Genomic DNA, 13,811 nt, shown 5'->3' with positions numbered 1-13,811 from the left:
ACATGGCTAATGTGGGATTTCATTTTGCCTGACCATATGTACTCCTTACCAAGGTTTTGTTTTCATTTTATCCAGTAGGGGTTAGGGAGGGAGAAGGAAGAAAAAAATAGATTTCTGTCTTTAAAAAAATTGAATTAAATTTTTAAAAAATCATTCTTCTAGGTTTTTTACTATTTTAGTAAAATTTGTTGCATAAATGATATACAATAAAAATATCCATTCCACTTCTCTCTACCTTATCCATATCCTATGCATCCTTCAAAACCTAACTAAGTATCTCTAAAGATCTGATAATACAAGATACCTAAGGAACCAATTTAAATATGATATAATAAGAGTCATTTCCCAATAGATTAAAGATCAAAGGAAAGGAACCAGTTTCTCAAAGAGAAGAATACAAGTTATCAACAGTCATATGAAAAATTAGAAAAATGCAAGTTAAAAAAACTGAGATTCTATCACACACCCATTTGTCAAAAATGACTGAAAAAAGGATAGTTACAATTGTCAGATGGAGCCATGGGAAAACAAGCATACTAATGCATTATTTAGAGATGTAAGTTAATCAATAATTCTGGAAAGGGTGACTATAAATTAGGAATGACTAAACAAACTATGCTTTATAGTTATAATGAAAAATTATTGCATCATAAAAAATAACAAAAGGGTATTCTTTTTTATTTTTTCTTAAAGATTTTATTTATTTTGAGTTTTACAATTTTTCTCCTATTCTTGCTTCCCTCCCACCCCCCAAAGAAGGCAGTCTGTTATTCTTTACATTTTTTCCATGGTATATATTGATCTAAGTTGAATGTGATGAGAGAGAAATCATATCCTTAAGGAAGAAACATACAGTATGAGATATAGCAAAATTACATAGTAAGATAACATTTTCCCTAAATTGAAGGTCTTTGGTCTTTGTTCAAACTCCACAATTCTTTCTCTGGATACAGATGGCATTCTCCATCACAGGTATCCCAAAATTGTGCCTGATCGTTGCCCTGTTGGTATAAGCAGGTCCATCAAGGTTGATCATCACCCATCATGTTGCTGTTGGGGTATGCGATGTTTTTCTGGTTCTCCTCATCTTGCTCAGCATCAGTTCATGCAAATCCTTCCATGGTTCCCTGAATTCCCATCCCAACAAAAGGGTATTCTTTTTTTTTTTTTAGATTTTTTGCAAGGCAATGGGGTTAAGTGGCTTGCCCAAGGCCACACAGCTAGGTAATTATTAAGTGTCTGAGGCCAGATTGAACTCGGGTAGTCCTGACTCCAGGGCCGGTGCTCTATCCACTGTGCCACCTAGCTGCCCCCCAAAAGGGTATTCTTGAGAAACATGGAAAGATTTGTATAAACTGATGCTTAATAAAAAGAATCTGAAAATTTTATAGAATAACAATACTGAAAAGATAAACACCTCTGGAGGACTTAGTATCTCAGATCAATGCAATGACCAACCCCAATTCCAAGAAACATGATGGATGGAGCATGCCATCCACATACTTAAGGTTCGGCATAAGATGTATAGTTTTGGGGGGCGCCTAGGTGGCGTAGTGGATAAAGCACCGGCCTTGGAGTCAGGAGTACCCGGGTTCAAATCCGGTCTCAGACACTTGATAATTACCTAGCTGTGTGGCCTTGGGCAAGCCACTTAACCCCATTTGCCTTGCAAAAAAACCTAAAAAAAAAAAAAGATGTATAGTTTTGGATACCACAACCATGAAGATTTGTTTTGCTTCACTGTGCATATTTATTGCAAAAGTTTGAAGTTTTTCTCAATTTGTAAAACTTAAAACTTTGTATAATGTAAATTATATGCCCCAGGGAATGGCAGTGTTCCGAGAGCACTACTCAAACCCGGATAATTCAGGTCTGAGTAAGCTAGAGGGTACTAAAGACCAAGTGCTCCAATACTCAAAGACTCAATGGGACCTAACCTTGGGAGGTAAAGGTCAGGGCAGCAATTTAGACAATCCAGACTGAGATAATGCAGGGGCAACCAGCCTATCCAAAAAGCACAGAGAGGGACAGAGTCTAGCCTGGAGACAAAGACCCAATTTAGAAAATAAAACTGGAGTGATGAGAAAACCAAAAACACCATCAACCAGAGAGCAAAGTGAAGACAAAAAGAATCTACTAATGACTTTCTGAAAGGAATTCCAAAAGGAAAAGTCCTGGAAATGTCATAGCCAAAATCCTGAGCTCTCATGTTAAATCTGAAATACTTCAACTGACCAAACAGAATCAGTTTAAATACCAAGGAATTATAATCAGCATCTCACAAGACCTGATAGCTTCCTACTTAAAGTGAGAGAAGGTCTTGGAACACAGGATTCCAAATAATAAAAAAGATAGGTTTACAATAAATACAACTTATGCTGCAAAGCTAAATACAATTCTGCAGGGAGAAAAATAGGTCTTTTATGGAATAGATGACTTTCAAGTATTTCAGATTAAAAAAAAGCTGAGTTGTACCTTTGAAATGTAAACAGAAGAGGAAAGATTAACCCAGAAAGGTAATTTTTTTTAAATTGTTCATTGAAAGGGACAATACAATGATGCAGTCTTAGCATTCTAATGAGGAGAAAGGAGCAAGTCCCTTTTCAGAACACTTATCCTTAATAAGAGAATAAATATTTAAATATATATTTGATATGATATATCAAAAACTGTTTTTATAAATATTATCTCATTTTATCCTCAAAAGAACCCTTTAAGATAGGTATTATTATTCTTAGTTTATAGTAGAAGAAATTAAAGCAGATAGAAGTTAATTGAAGCAGACAGAAGTTACCCAGGGTCATTCAGCTGAGACTGAAACTGAACTCAGAATTGCTTGTCTCCAGACCCAGTATCCTATCCATTGTTCTACTCCGCTATCTCTCCCTTCAAAGGAAGTTAGATAAGAAAACTTATTTTAGGGATTAATTGGTTCTGTTTGCTCTATAGGATTTAAAAATCAATCAATCAATAATTTATTAAGCATATACTATGTGCAAAGCTCTATGAGAAGTACTGGGGATACAAAAAGAAGCAAGAGGGGAAGGATTAAGGATGAGTAAAAAGAATATACGTAGACAAAAGAAGAAGGTAGTGGAACCTCCAATTTGCCATAACTAAAGTATATGAGAAGAAATGTAACAAAGAAACAAAAGGGTCAGATGAATAAATATCAAATGAACCTAACTCTTATCTGAACTGGGCAAAGGATTGTTGAACATATATACATACATACATACATATATATATATATATATATATATATATATATATATACATACATACACATTCACAAAGAGTTTGGGATAAAAACCATGTCAAATTCAGAAGGGAAACAAGATGGTAGAGGGAGGTTAAGAGAGGGAATAACACTAATAAGGAAATAATCCTAAGAAAAATAAACTTCCTGGTCCTGAAAAGATCAAAAAAGAGTCGGTAGGGAGGGAATAAAAAAAAAAAATCTGAAGCCAAGAGTTTGCAAATCATTTGAGTATTAGCTTAGCAAATTGTGATATATAGAATGTAATATTACTAGACCTTAAAAATTGACAAAAGAGACAATTACAGAAAATCTCAGGTAATATCAACCAATACAGAGTGAGGCGAATAGAGTTAGAATAATTTATACCAGGACAACTAAAGAAAATCAGTCTGTGAAAGGTAATGGACAGATTCTATCTCCAGAAGACCTATGTCTCCACCTTCTCACAATAAAGTGATAGACACAAAGTGCAAAAAGTGTAGTATGTATGTATGTATATGTATGTTTATATATATATATATATATATATATATACACACATAAACACACACATATGTACCTATGTGTGATTTGGACATATTCATTGGGTGAATTCATTTTGATTAATTATCATTATTTGTTAAAAGTTTTTTGTTTTTATTTTCCTCCTTCTTAAGGTCTTTTAATTGGAGGGCTTGGGTAGGGGAGACAAAGTTAGCTTATAAGGTTTTTTCAAAAAGCAAGCCATTAAAACATTTTTTTAAATGTACAGAAGAAAGTTCACAAAGGAACAAAGACAGTTTTAAATGGAATTTATCATGTGTTATTTAAAAGGAAGGGTTCACAGAAGAAAATAAAGACACAGTCACACGTTTTGAATTTCTATAAAGTGTTCTTAGATTACTTTAATAATTATGGGTTCTTTCATCCAACCTTTCTGGAGAGAAATTTGGAACTTCACCCAAAGGGCAACAAAAATGTGCATACCCTTTGATCCAGCAATACCACTACTGGTTCTATACCCTGAAGAGATGATGAAAAAAGGGTAAAAACATCACTTGTACCAAAATATTCATAGCAGCCCTGTTTGTGGTGGCAAAGAATTGGAAATCAAGTAAATGTCCTTCAGTTGGGGAATGGCTTAGCAAACTGTGGTATATGTATGTCATGGAACACTATTGTTCTATTAGAAACCAGGAGGGATGGGATTTCAGGGAAACCTGGAGGGATTTGCATGAACTGATGCTGAGTGAGATGAGCAGAACCAGAAAAACACTGTACACCCCAACAACAACATGGGGGTGATGTTCAACCTTGATGGACTCGCTCATTCCATCAGTGCAACAATCAGGGACAATTTGGGGCTGTCTGCAATGGAGAATACCATCTGTATCCAGATAAAGAACTGCAGAGTTTGAACAAAGACCAAGGCCTGTTACCTTTAATTTAGGAAAAAAACTGATATCTTATTGTCTGATCTTGCTATCATTTACATTTTATGTTTATTCCTTAAGGATGTGATTTCTCTCTCATCACATTCAATTTGGATCAATGTACAACATGGAAACAATGTAAGGACTGACAAACTGCTTTCTGTGGGGGGGGGGGTGAGGGGAGGGAAGTAAGATTGGGGGAAAAATTGTAAAACTCAAAATAAATAAAATCTTTAATTAAATAATTATGGTTTCTTATAACATTTTTGCTCCATAACAAATCATAGCTGCTGGTAATCTTCTACTCAAATCCTAAGAAAAGAAGATTTTATAAACCTCTTCCCAAGAAAATACCAATCTAGATCTTTGAAAGAGATTTGGATAGGAACAATTTTTTCTTCAGCTAAAGTTAGTATTTGCTCTGTTGTACAAATGTAATTAATTTAAATGTGTTGTTAATTAATCCCAGGTTTTTCTGGGTCCTTTTAGTTGAGGATAACAAAAGATTTTTAAAATGAATGCTAAGCTGCCATCAATTTATCAACACCTCTTGCTCACAGATTCATCACCAAGGCCAAACCACATGCCATAAATAAAGCACCTAAGTATTAAGTCAAGTTTGTCTGCTTTGTAGACATCTCGCCTATAAAGTAAATCCTGAGCTGCCAGCTTGTTTGAACTAGTAGGTATTTGTCTGATTTTTGAAATGACTTCCTTTTGCTACTTTTCCCTAGGACTCTAATTTAGGATTAGAAAGTCTCCTGCAACTTTAATAAATTATGGTCAACCTACAGCCCCCCCCAACCCTTTCAGGGGGGGCTGCATTCCAACAAACTATAACATGCAATGTAGTCTGAGAAACAGCTATTCCCTTAGGCTTGAAGATGTTTTGGGTTGACCATGCAAATAAGTGGTAGCGAGAAAGCCAGAACAGAAAGAGAGGCTGGTAAAGCCACAGTGAAGCTATCTGCTATTCTGCAACAACATTCTTGGACTAAATTCTGACTTTTCAGATACCCAAACATGTGGCCTGACACAAGACACTCCATCTCTCAGTCCCAAGCATTTTCTCTGGTTGTTTCTAAAGTCTGAAATGCTCTCCTCCTCATGTCCATCTTACAGCTTTCCCTTGCTTCCCATAAATCCCAACCAAGGGTAAAGTGACTTGCTCAGAGTCACACAGCTGAAGCATCTGAGGTTGCATTTGAACTCAACTCTTCCTGACTCTAAGTCCAGTGTTCTATCCACAATGCCACCTAGCTGCCTATCTTCTATCTTACTCCAATCCTCTTAATACCAGTACCTTCCCTCTCTTAATAATTTCTATTTATCCGATGTATAGCATGTTTGTATCTATGTGTTGACTCCCCCATCACATATTATGAGTTCCTTGAAATAGAGGATGTCCGCCTGCCTCTTTTTTGTATCTCTGTCCCTTAAGAGTGGCTGACATAGTGTTTAATTGATGCTTACTGATTGAATGACAAACAATAAGGTGCTCATCTATATCTCATAAGCTATACGTCTATAGGAAAAGTCAAATTGTCATCATCATCAAAGTAATCATCGATTAGAATCTCAGAGTCACAGAATGTCAGTGCTGAAAGAGATAATTCAATGCAACCATTTTACAAAGGAGAAAGCTGAGGCTCAATGTAGAAAAAATAACTCTGTAAGGGGTTAGTTTAATAAAAAAAAATATATTTTTACATGCTCTGGGGCAGCTGAATGGCACAGTGGATAGAATGCTAGACTTGGGCTCAGGAAGACCCATCTCTCTGATTTTAAATCTGGTCTCAGCTATATACCAGCTGTGTGATCTGGGCAAGTCACTTAACCCCATTTGCCTTAGTTTCCTCATCCATAAAAATGAACTGGAGAAGGAAATGGCAAATCCCTCTCATACATTTGCCAAGAAAAACGCCAAAATAGGATCACAGATCCTATTTGAAACAAACTCAAAAATAACAATAGAAGGTTTCCATTTTTAATTCTAATGAGGGGAGGGTCTAAAGCACTCCTGGGAAATCCCCATCTGAAAAGGTGGTATGGAATGGAAGTGACTTCTGGTATATAATTCTATACTTGGTTCTGGTCTGCTAATCATATTTCGGAGATCTGTTGACTGACACATGACTGGAACTGGGATTCATTCAAAATGCACTGTCAGTCATGACCTGCTCAATCTCTTTCCTACCTGCTGGGCTACATTCCAATGAGAGGCAACAGCTCTTGGGAAGAGGCCTCTCCATCAAGGGCTGACATTTGGTCCTCTGTTCTTTACTTCTCACTTTTTCTATCCTGTTTTGGGTGAAGGATATTGAAGAAGTCTATGGTCCTTTGAAAGGTCATGGGAGAGAGCCAACAGAATCTGGGAGCTGGAATTCATGTCAGAATTTGATAGAAGTAAGACAGAGAGGAGCAAGTCCCAAGGAACCTATAGATATATAGATAGCAATAGATATATAGGCTCTTTCATTCATCAATCATATCAACTTTCAAAGTGAACTTCGTGGGGCAGAAACTTTGTAAGAATCACAGAAAAAGTCTATGCCTACTCACTCTAGAGTGAATAGACAACCTGTTCCCAAGTTTAGGGGAAAATGTTTTAAACTGCTATTTTTGTTATATCTCTAATAAATATCCCTTTGTAAAAGCTGTGAATTGGTTGGATGAAAGTAGAATACTAATTATTGGTGGCTAACAGTGGTAAGAACACATTGGGATGAGAGACCCCCCAACCCCTCAGGAGTACTCCTTAGAGTGGTAGAGGGGAGAGATGTAGTCAGTTTTTCTCTCTGGTATTGGTCTTCTTCAGGTTAACTAGGTTAGAAGTCAAACTCATACATAACCCAAAGTAAAAATCCTCCAGAAAGGAAGAAGAGGTAGAAAGAATCATAATGATCCCCAAGTTAGATGTCTCTTTTCTCTACACTTTTATACATCCCTAGAATGCATTCCTTCTTCCTATCTGCCTTTTAAAAGGGGCTAGCTTCATTTAAAGCTCAACCCAGCTTCCACTTCTCCCCAAAGGCTTTTCTTGATCTTCTCTGGTTCTTAAGAATCCTCTTTTCTCCTAAAATGACTTTGTATATACAGTTTATTTGTGTGTTATATTTCTCCCACTCCCAGTAGAATGCAGATTTTAATCTTTGTATAAATGAGGTTAAGAGATTTTTTTCATTGAATACCCAACTCTTCCCATAGTGCCAGAGCATTTTCCTGATAAATTTTTGTTGAATTGAATTGGATTGCATCTCTATTTCCTTTGACAGAAGGCAGACTCAGGCTACCCTAGCACCTTTTAATTTTATGCAGCTTTGTATATTTATAGCAAGCAGGTTTACTATGACATCAGTAAGCCTCAAGTCACAGAAGCTGTTCCCATCTGTTGCCTGTAAACCTAACAGGCATGAACTGAGTCCCACTGCCAAGAACTGCTTAGGAAATTGGAAGGGCTCACTTCAGTAACTAATAAAAACCATTATATGGGCACGTTTTACCTGACCTTGGACTGAGGTGGCCCCAAGTATCCTGCTGCTAATTCTTCTCTTTCACAGCATTTTTAAAGCCAATCTTCAAGTGAGTTTCATAAAATCACTCAGATACAGAAAATCAGAAACCCAGTAAGCTCTACACCCAAGAGCTTAAAAGAGAGATTCAAGGGGGTGGAGGGGATATTCTAATTCTGTTTGACTTTGTGCTACATTGAAAAGTTTGAGAGATCAACAGGGAGTTCAAGTTGGGACAGAGACCTGGAAGGAAATGGTGTTAAACCACTAGAGCTGGAGCTTATCTTTGGGATTTTGTTCCATCTGTTACAATTAATCCTGGGAAGCAAAGGTTTCAATCCATGAGGGGCTCACTAGCTTATTAACCAACCAAACCAACCAGTTAATAAGCATTTATTAAGCAGCTACAATATGCCAGGAGATACAAAAGCAACAAAAAGATAGCCCATTTTTTTCTATAGAGCTTATATTCTATCGGGGCAAACATATAAATATGTGTAAAACAGATAAAAGACATGACAGAGAGCTGGCAAAAAGTTTATCTTCTCGAAAGGGTTCTCCTGCCTAGACAAAATTATCTATTGCTGAGAATTTAGTGGTGGCCTGGGCTTTCTAAGTCATTTATACTTACAGAAAGCTCAATTTAGAGGAAGTTTCTAGCTTCCTTAGTTAAAAGAAGTAAAAGTCAATATCTTTTTTTTCATTCCTGGGACCCCAAAATAAATATGTCAAAATTTTTTTGATAGATATATATCCCATCTCCTTGATTGGAAGTCTGGCTCCTTGAAGGGAGCCTTTTACCCTGCAGTGGCAGGCTTAGTGTGGATGAAGACAGGATGTTTGCCTTAAAAAACTTCAGAAAGGATAAACTGTCTCTTTAAGTAAACAATAAGTGGGAGCAAGGCACAGCAGATAGAGGAACTGGCAATGCAGTCAGGAAGACAATTCAAGTTCTGTGTCTGATATATATTGGGCCTTACCCAACTGTCTAAGTTACAAAAGAATCTCTGGTCTGCACCAAACAAATCATATAGCCAGTCGGAAAAACAAACAACTTAAAATACTGACATAACTCCATTATCCTTCACACAGTTTCCAGGAAATTGTAGCTAATGAAAAATGCTTTGATGATTTCATCCAATAAGTGTTGGAGAACACCAGTGTGCATGTTAAGAAATGTTTCATAGAAAACTAAGGGTTTTTTAAATTGTTATTGAAGCCCACATCAATACAAAGTCCAGCATCACTGCTGATGTCTCAATTTCCCCAGTGTCTTTGTCCTCTCAATTCAGTATATCTAAATTCAGTAGCCTCCACTTCTAATTGGCAAAGAGATTAAGCAAAATTTTTTTGTTTATTTATTTCTAGCAATCAAAGGAAGGAATTGTGAGCCCTGGCCAGGACTAGAGGGCAGCAGTGCTACATCTAGAGTCAAAAGCACAATTTTCTTTTAATCATTCCTACCCTTTAGACCAGACCAGATCAGTGTGTGTGTGTGTGTGTGTGTGTGTGTGTGTGTGTGTGTGTGTGTGTGTGTGCTCTAATGTTAGAGTTCCAACTTACCTCATGTTTGTTTTTAAATTTTCCCTAGAATCACAAAATTTTGGAATTAGAAGAAAATGTATAGGTAGATTACCTAGTTCAGGTATTCTTAATCTTTTGCATTTTTTTTTGTTTTTGCAAGGCAAACGGGGTTAAGTGGCTTGCCCAAGGCCACAGAGCTAGATAATTATTAAGTGTCTGAGACTGGATTTGAACCCAGGTACTCCTGACTCCAGGGCCAGTGCTTTATCCACTGCGCCACCTAGCAGCCCCCAATCTACCAGTTTTTAAACACAAAAAACTTTTGTTTAGAACTAATATTGCCTTTTGTAGATTTTATGTAGAAACAAACTTTAAAGGGCATATTAACAAGATGTAATTAAGACTGGGGCTGGACTGAGACAGACCCAAAGAAAGTGGGATGGGAAGTGTGTTGGAAGAAGTCAGAGATGCTGAGCCAGAGGAATAGAACCAGAAGAACATTGAACACCCTAACAGCAATATGGGAATGATGATCAACCTTAATGGACTTGGACTTGCTCATTCCAGCAGGGCAACAATCAGGCATAATTTGGGGCTATCTGTGATGGAGAATGCCATCTGTATCCTGAGAAAGAATTGTGGAGTTTGAAGAAAGACTATTACCCTTAATTTTTTTTAAAAATGTTGTCTTATTATGTAATTCTGCTATATCTCATACTATATGTTTCTTCCTTAAGAATATGATTTCTCTCTTCATCACATTCAACTTAGATCAATACATACTATGGGAATGATGTGAGGACTAAAAAACTGCCTTCTGTGGGGGGAAGGAAGCAAGATTTTGGGGAAAATTGTAAAATTCAAAATAAAATCTTTCTAAAATTCAAAAAGAAAGAAAGAAAGAAGGGGAGAAAGAAAGAAAGAAAGAAAGAAAGAAAGAAAGAAAGAAAGAAAGAAAGAAAGAAAGAAAGAAAGAAAGAAAGAAAGAAGAAAGAAAGAGAAGGTATAGAAGGCAAGAAAGAAGGAAGGAAGGAAGGAAGGAAGGAAGGAAGGAAGGAAGGAAGGAAGGAAGGAAGGAAGGAAGGAAGGAAGGAAGGAAGGAAGAAGTCAGAGAAACTAAAAGGCAGCAGTGAAGAGGAAGAGAGGATTATTCCAGGTCTGCGGGCCGGCCAGGACAAAGGCAGTCAGGAGATGGAGGGTTGTGTGCAAGGAAGAGGAGAGTGAAGACTAGGACTGGAAAGGTAGAACAAGGCCATGTTGTAAAAGCCTTAAATGCCGAATTTTATATTTGATCCTAGAGGCAATAGGTAGCCGCTGGAGTTTATTAAGTGAAAGGCTTCAACAAAGAATGGCAATGGAAGTTATGAATGATGGATAGATTTAATAAGGGAAGAAACCGAGGGGGTGGGGAGTGGCATCCCAGGCACTGAAAATAGCCTGAACAAAGGTCCAAGCTGGGATTGTAAAGGGCAGGCTTCTGGGCATGCTGCAGTCCGTGGTCGGGGGCCAGATGCTCGGAGCCGCCCTCTGCAGCAGGTTGGCACCTCCAGGCCCTTTACCTGAATAACGCGGCCCGCGTGGACGGGCTCGGAGGAAGGATGCTTTGGGGCCCCGCCCCGCCCCGCCCCGCCCCGCCCCAGGTGTGTGGTCCAGGGGGTTGAGCTGGGGCTGCTGCGGGCGCCTCCCTTCTGGGGCGCCCGGGCTGCACCACCTCCTCCACCCCCATTACCCACCCCCCCACTGCCACCCCCACCTCTCCCCTGTACCAGCCCAGGGGCAGGAAAAGATATACAATTCCCCCCATTCCCCAGCTTCACTGGAAAAACTTTAATTGGTTCTGGTTCTATAGGTTTTAACGCCTTTATCCTTTCTCTAAATGATAACGTAGTTGGGGGGGGGGCTTTGGGGCGCGGGTATTATTAGGACACTTTCCGGGGATCCTTTGGATACCCCCATTTGTTTCTAGAGGCAATCGAATGGACAGATAACCCCGCTGATAGGGAGAAAGAAGTTCAACAGCAACAACCCCCAAACATCTGAAGATTGCCACTTTTTTGCCTATTTTTATAAGAAAGGAAGTTGAACATGTGTAACTTTTGTCAACTAGGAGCTATTCATATGTGTGCTGGGGTTTTTTTGTGGGGGGTGGGGTGTTGTTGTCTTACCTACACCATTCCTAGAATAGAGGACCATAGGGAACAGCAAAAAAAAAGTCAATTTGGGGTTTCCTTTGACATGCCCATTGTTGACTTCTAGACAAAATTGCCTTCCCATTCACAAGGAGCTACTAAAATCTAGGAAGGGCAAAAAGGAAATAGATGCTCTAGAAACAACTCTACTGGGAAGAGTTGCATCTACATCAGTGACTTCTGAGTTCGACCCAGAAATTATTATTGGGGATCAGAAGTACTTGGCTGCCAGAGACGGAAGAAAGTTGATAGTAACTGATTTAGAAGAGCCTAACATATTTGATGTTACTTGATACTTGATGAATTGCCTACAGCTAGAAGAGGTATGTGCTCAAAGACCTGGGTCTTGAAAGCTCAGCCTTGATTCCCATCTTGTAAATGGCTATGAGTTCATGACCAAGGGTGCACTGTGGGAAGTTCCATACCCAGGTTCAGCAAATAGAGGTCAAACATTTCACCATGGAAGCTTCATCATGAGTCTCAGCTATGGCAGAACCCAATACAAAGTACATTGAAGGGGTAGTGTTGAAATTGCTAGATAGTGTTGTGATGGGAATTTAGTACAGAGATAAAGAAACTGGGGAAAGCAAGTAACTTGGTGTATAGTTGTTGCAGGTGGGTTTTTTCCAAGTTCAGGAAAAAAAAATCTGGTTTCCAATAAAGTGTCTGTCACATCCATTTTGTTGCTTTCCTTATGAAGGATGTGCCACAATTTAAAGCAAATCATACTCAACTCATTTTAGCAGATCCGAGTCTAATTCTCATCTACCAGATTGTAATCCAATGAAATCTGGGTTCTTGTTGATATTCATGGAAAAGTATCAAGATCTTTAAGAGATTAGATGACTGCGAAAATAAAACCACATTTACTTGATCACAGAAAAGAATCATTTCTACAGAGAATTCAGAATGATCCTTTAGAGACCTATGCTCACAAGTTTCTTTACTCCTTCACTAGTAAACAAAGAGGCTGACTTCATTTCTGAGATGCCTATAATATTTGACACTCTCTTATTAGGTAGGGGAATGAATATTGTTTTCAATGCTACAAAAGTTTGCTGGAGCCTGCTAGAGAACATCCCCAATCTTTATTATGAGAGAGTGGTTCTCTAGCCAAAAATTCATTCTCTTGGTCAAGAAGAAAGCCCCATAGGGCAGCTAGGCGGCACAGTGGATAGAGCACTGGCCCTGGAGTCAAGAGTACCTGAGTTCAAATCTGGTCTCAGACACTTAATAATTACCTAGCTGTGTGGCCTTGGGCAAGCCACTTAACCCCATTTGCCTTGCAAAAAAAAAAAAACTAAAAAAAAAAAAGAAGAAAGCCCCACTCATTTGTTGTGAATGTTCTTACTCAGACTCTTTACAAATTATTTTCTGGAACAGATGAGTCCCTGTATCAATTAAGAAAACCATGTTTTCTTTATTTCAAGCTTAGTGGGAAATGTATTGCTGGTCCTCTTAGTATTGTTACCTAATCCTAAAACTCTAGTTAGTCATTTCCTTACTGTATATGCTATTTACTTTTAAGTCAAACCCTGGATCACAAACCCAGAAGTGGTGCAGAGCTTGCTATGTCATATTTCCTGTAATTTATTCAGAAATTAAATACTACTTATATTAAACTTAAGAGAAGCACTTTGGAGAAGAAATATATGAAATTCACCAAGCCTTAAGAGATTTGGGGTGGATATGCACTACTGCATGCTAAAATGTTTTACTGAAACACAAACTCATGCATAAAATGGAGATTAATTTTTTTTATTTTGTGTATAAACAGTTATAAATTTTTTACTTTGCAATAAAAAAGAAGATTGTAAGCAGCTCAATTTGGCTGCAAATGAGAGTATGTGTGGGGGAATAGTGAGATGAAGCTGTAAATTATGGAGAGAGACTAGATTGGACTGAGTTCTTT

General features: G+C 38.0%; 1 pseudogene; it reads left to right on the top strand.

Moving 5' to 3' along the window:
- Window positions 1–11,193: 11,193 nt before the first annotated feature.
- Window positions 11,194–12,873, top strand: LOC141494069 (squalene monooxygenase pseudogene; annotated as a pseudogene).
- The last annotated feature ends 938 nt before the right edge of the window (window positions 12,874–13,811 follow it).

This window comes from Macrotis lagotis, chromosome 7 (genome assembly GCF_037893015.1).
Source record: "Macrotis lagotis isolate mMagLag1 chromosome 7, bilby.v1.9.chrom.fasta, whole genome shotgun sequence".
NCBI classification, from domain to species: domain Eukaryota; kingdom Metazoa; phylum Chordata; class Mammalia; order Peramelemorphia; family Peramelidae; genus Macrotis; species Macrotis lagotis.
This window is presented reverse-complemented; position numbering and strand designations above follow the sequence as displayed.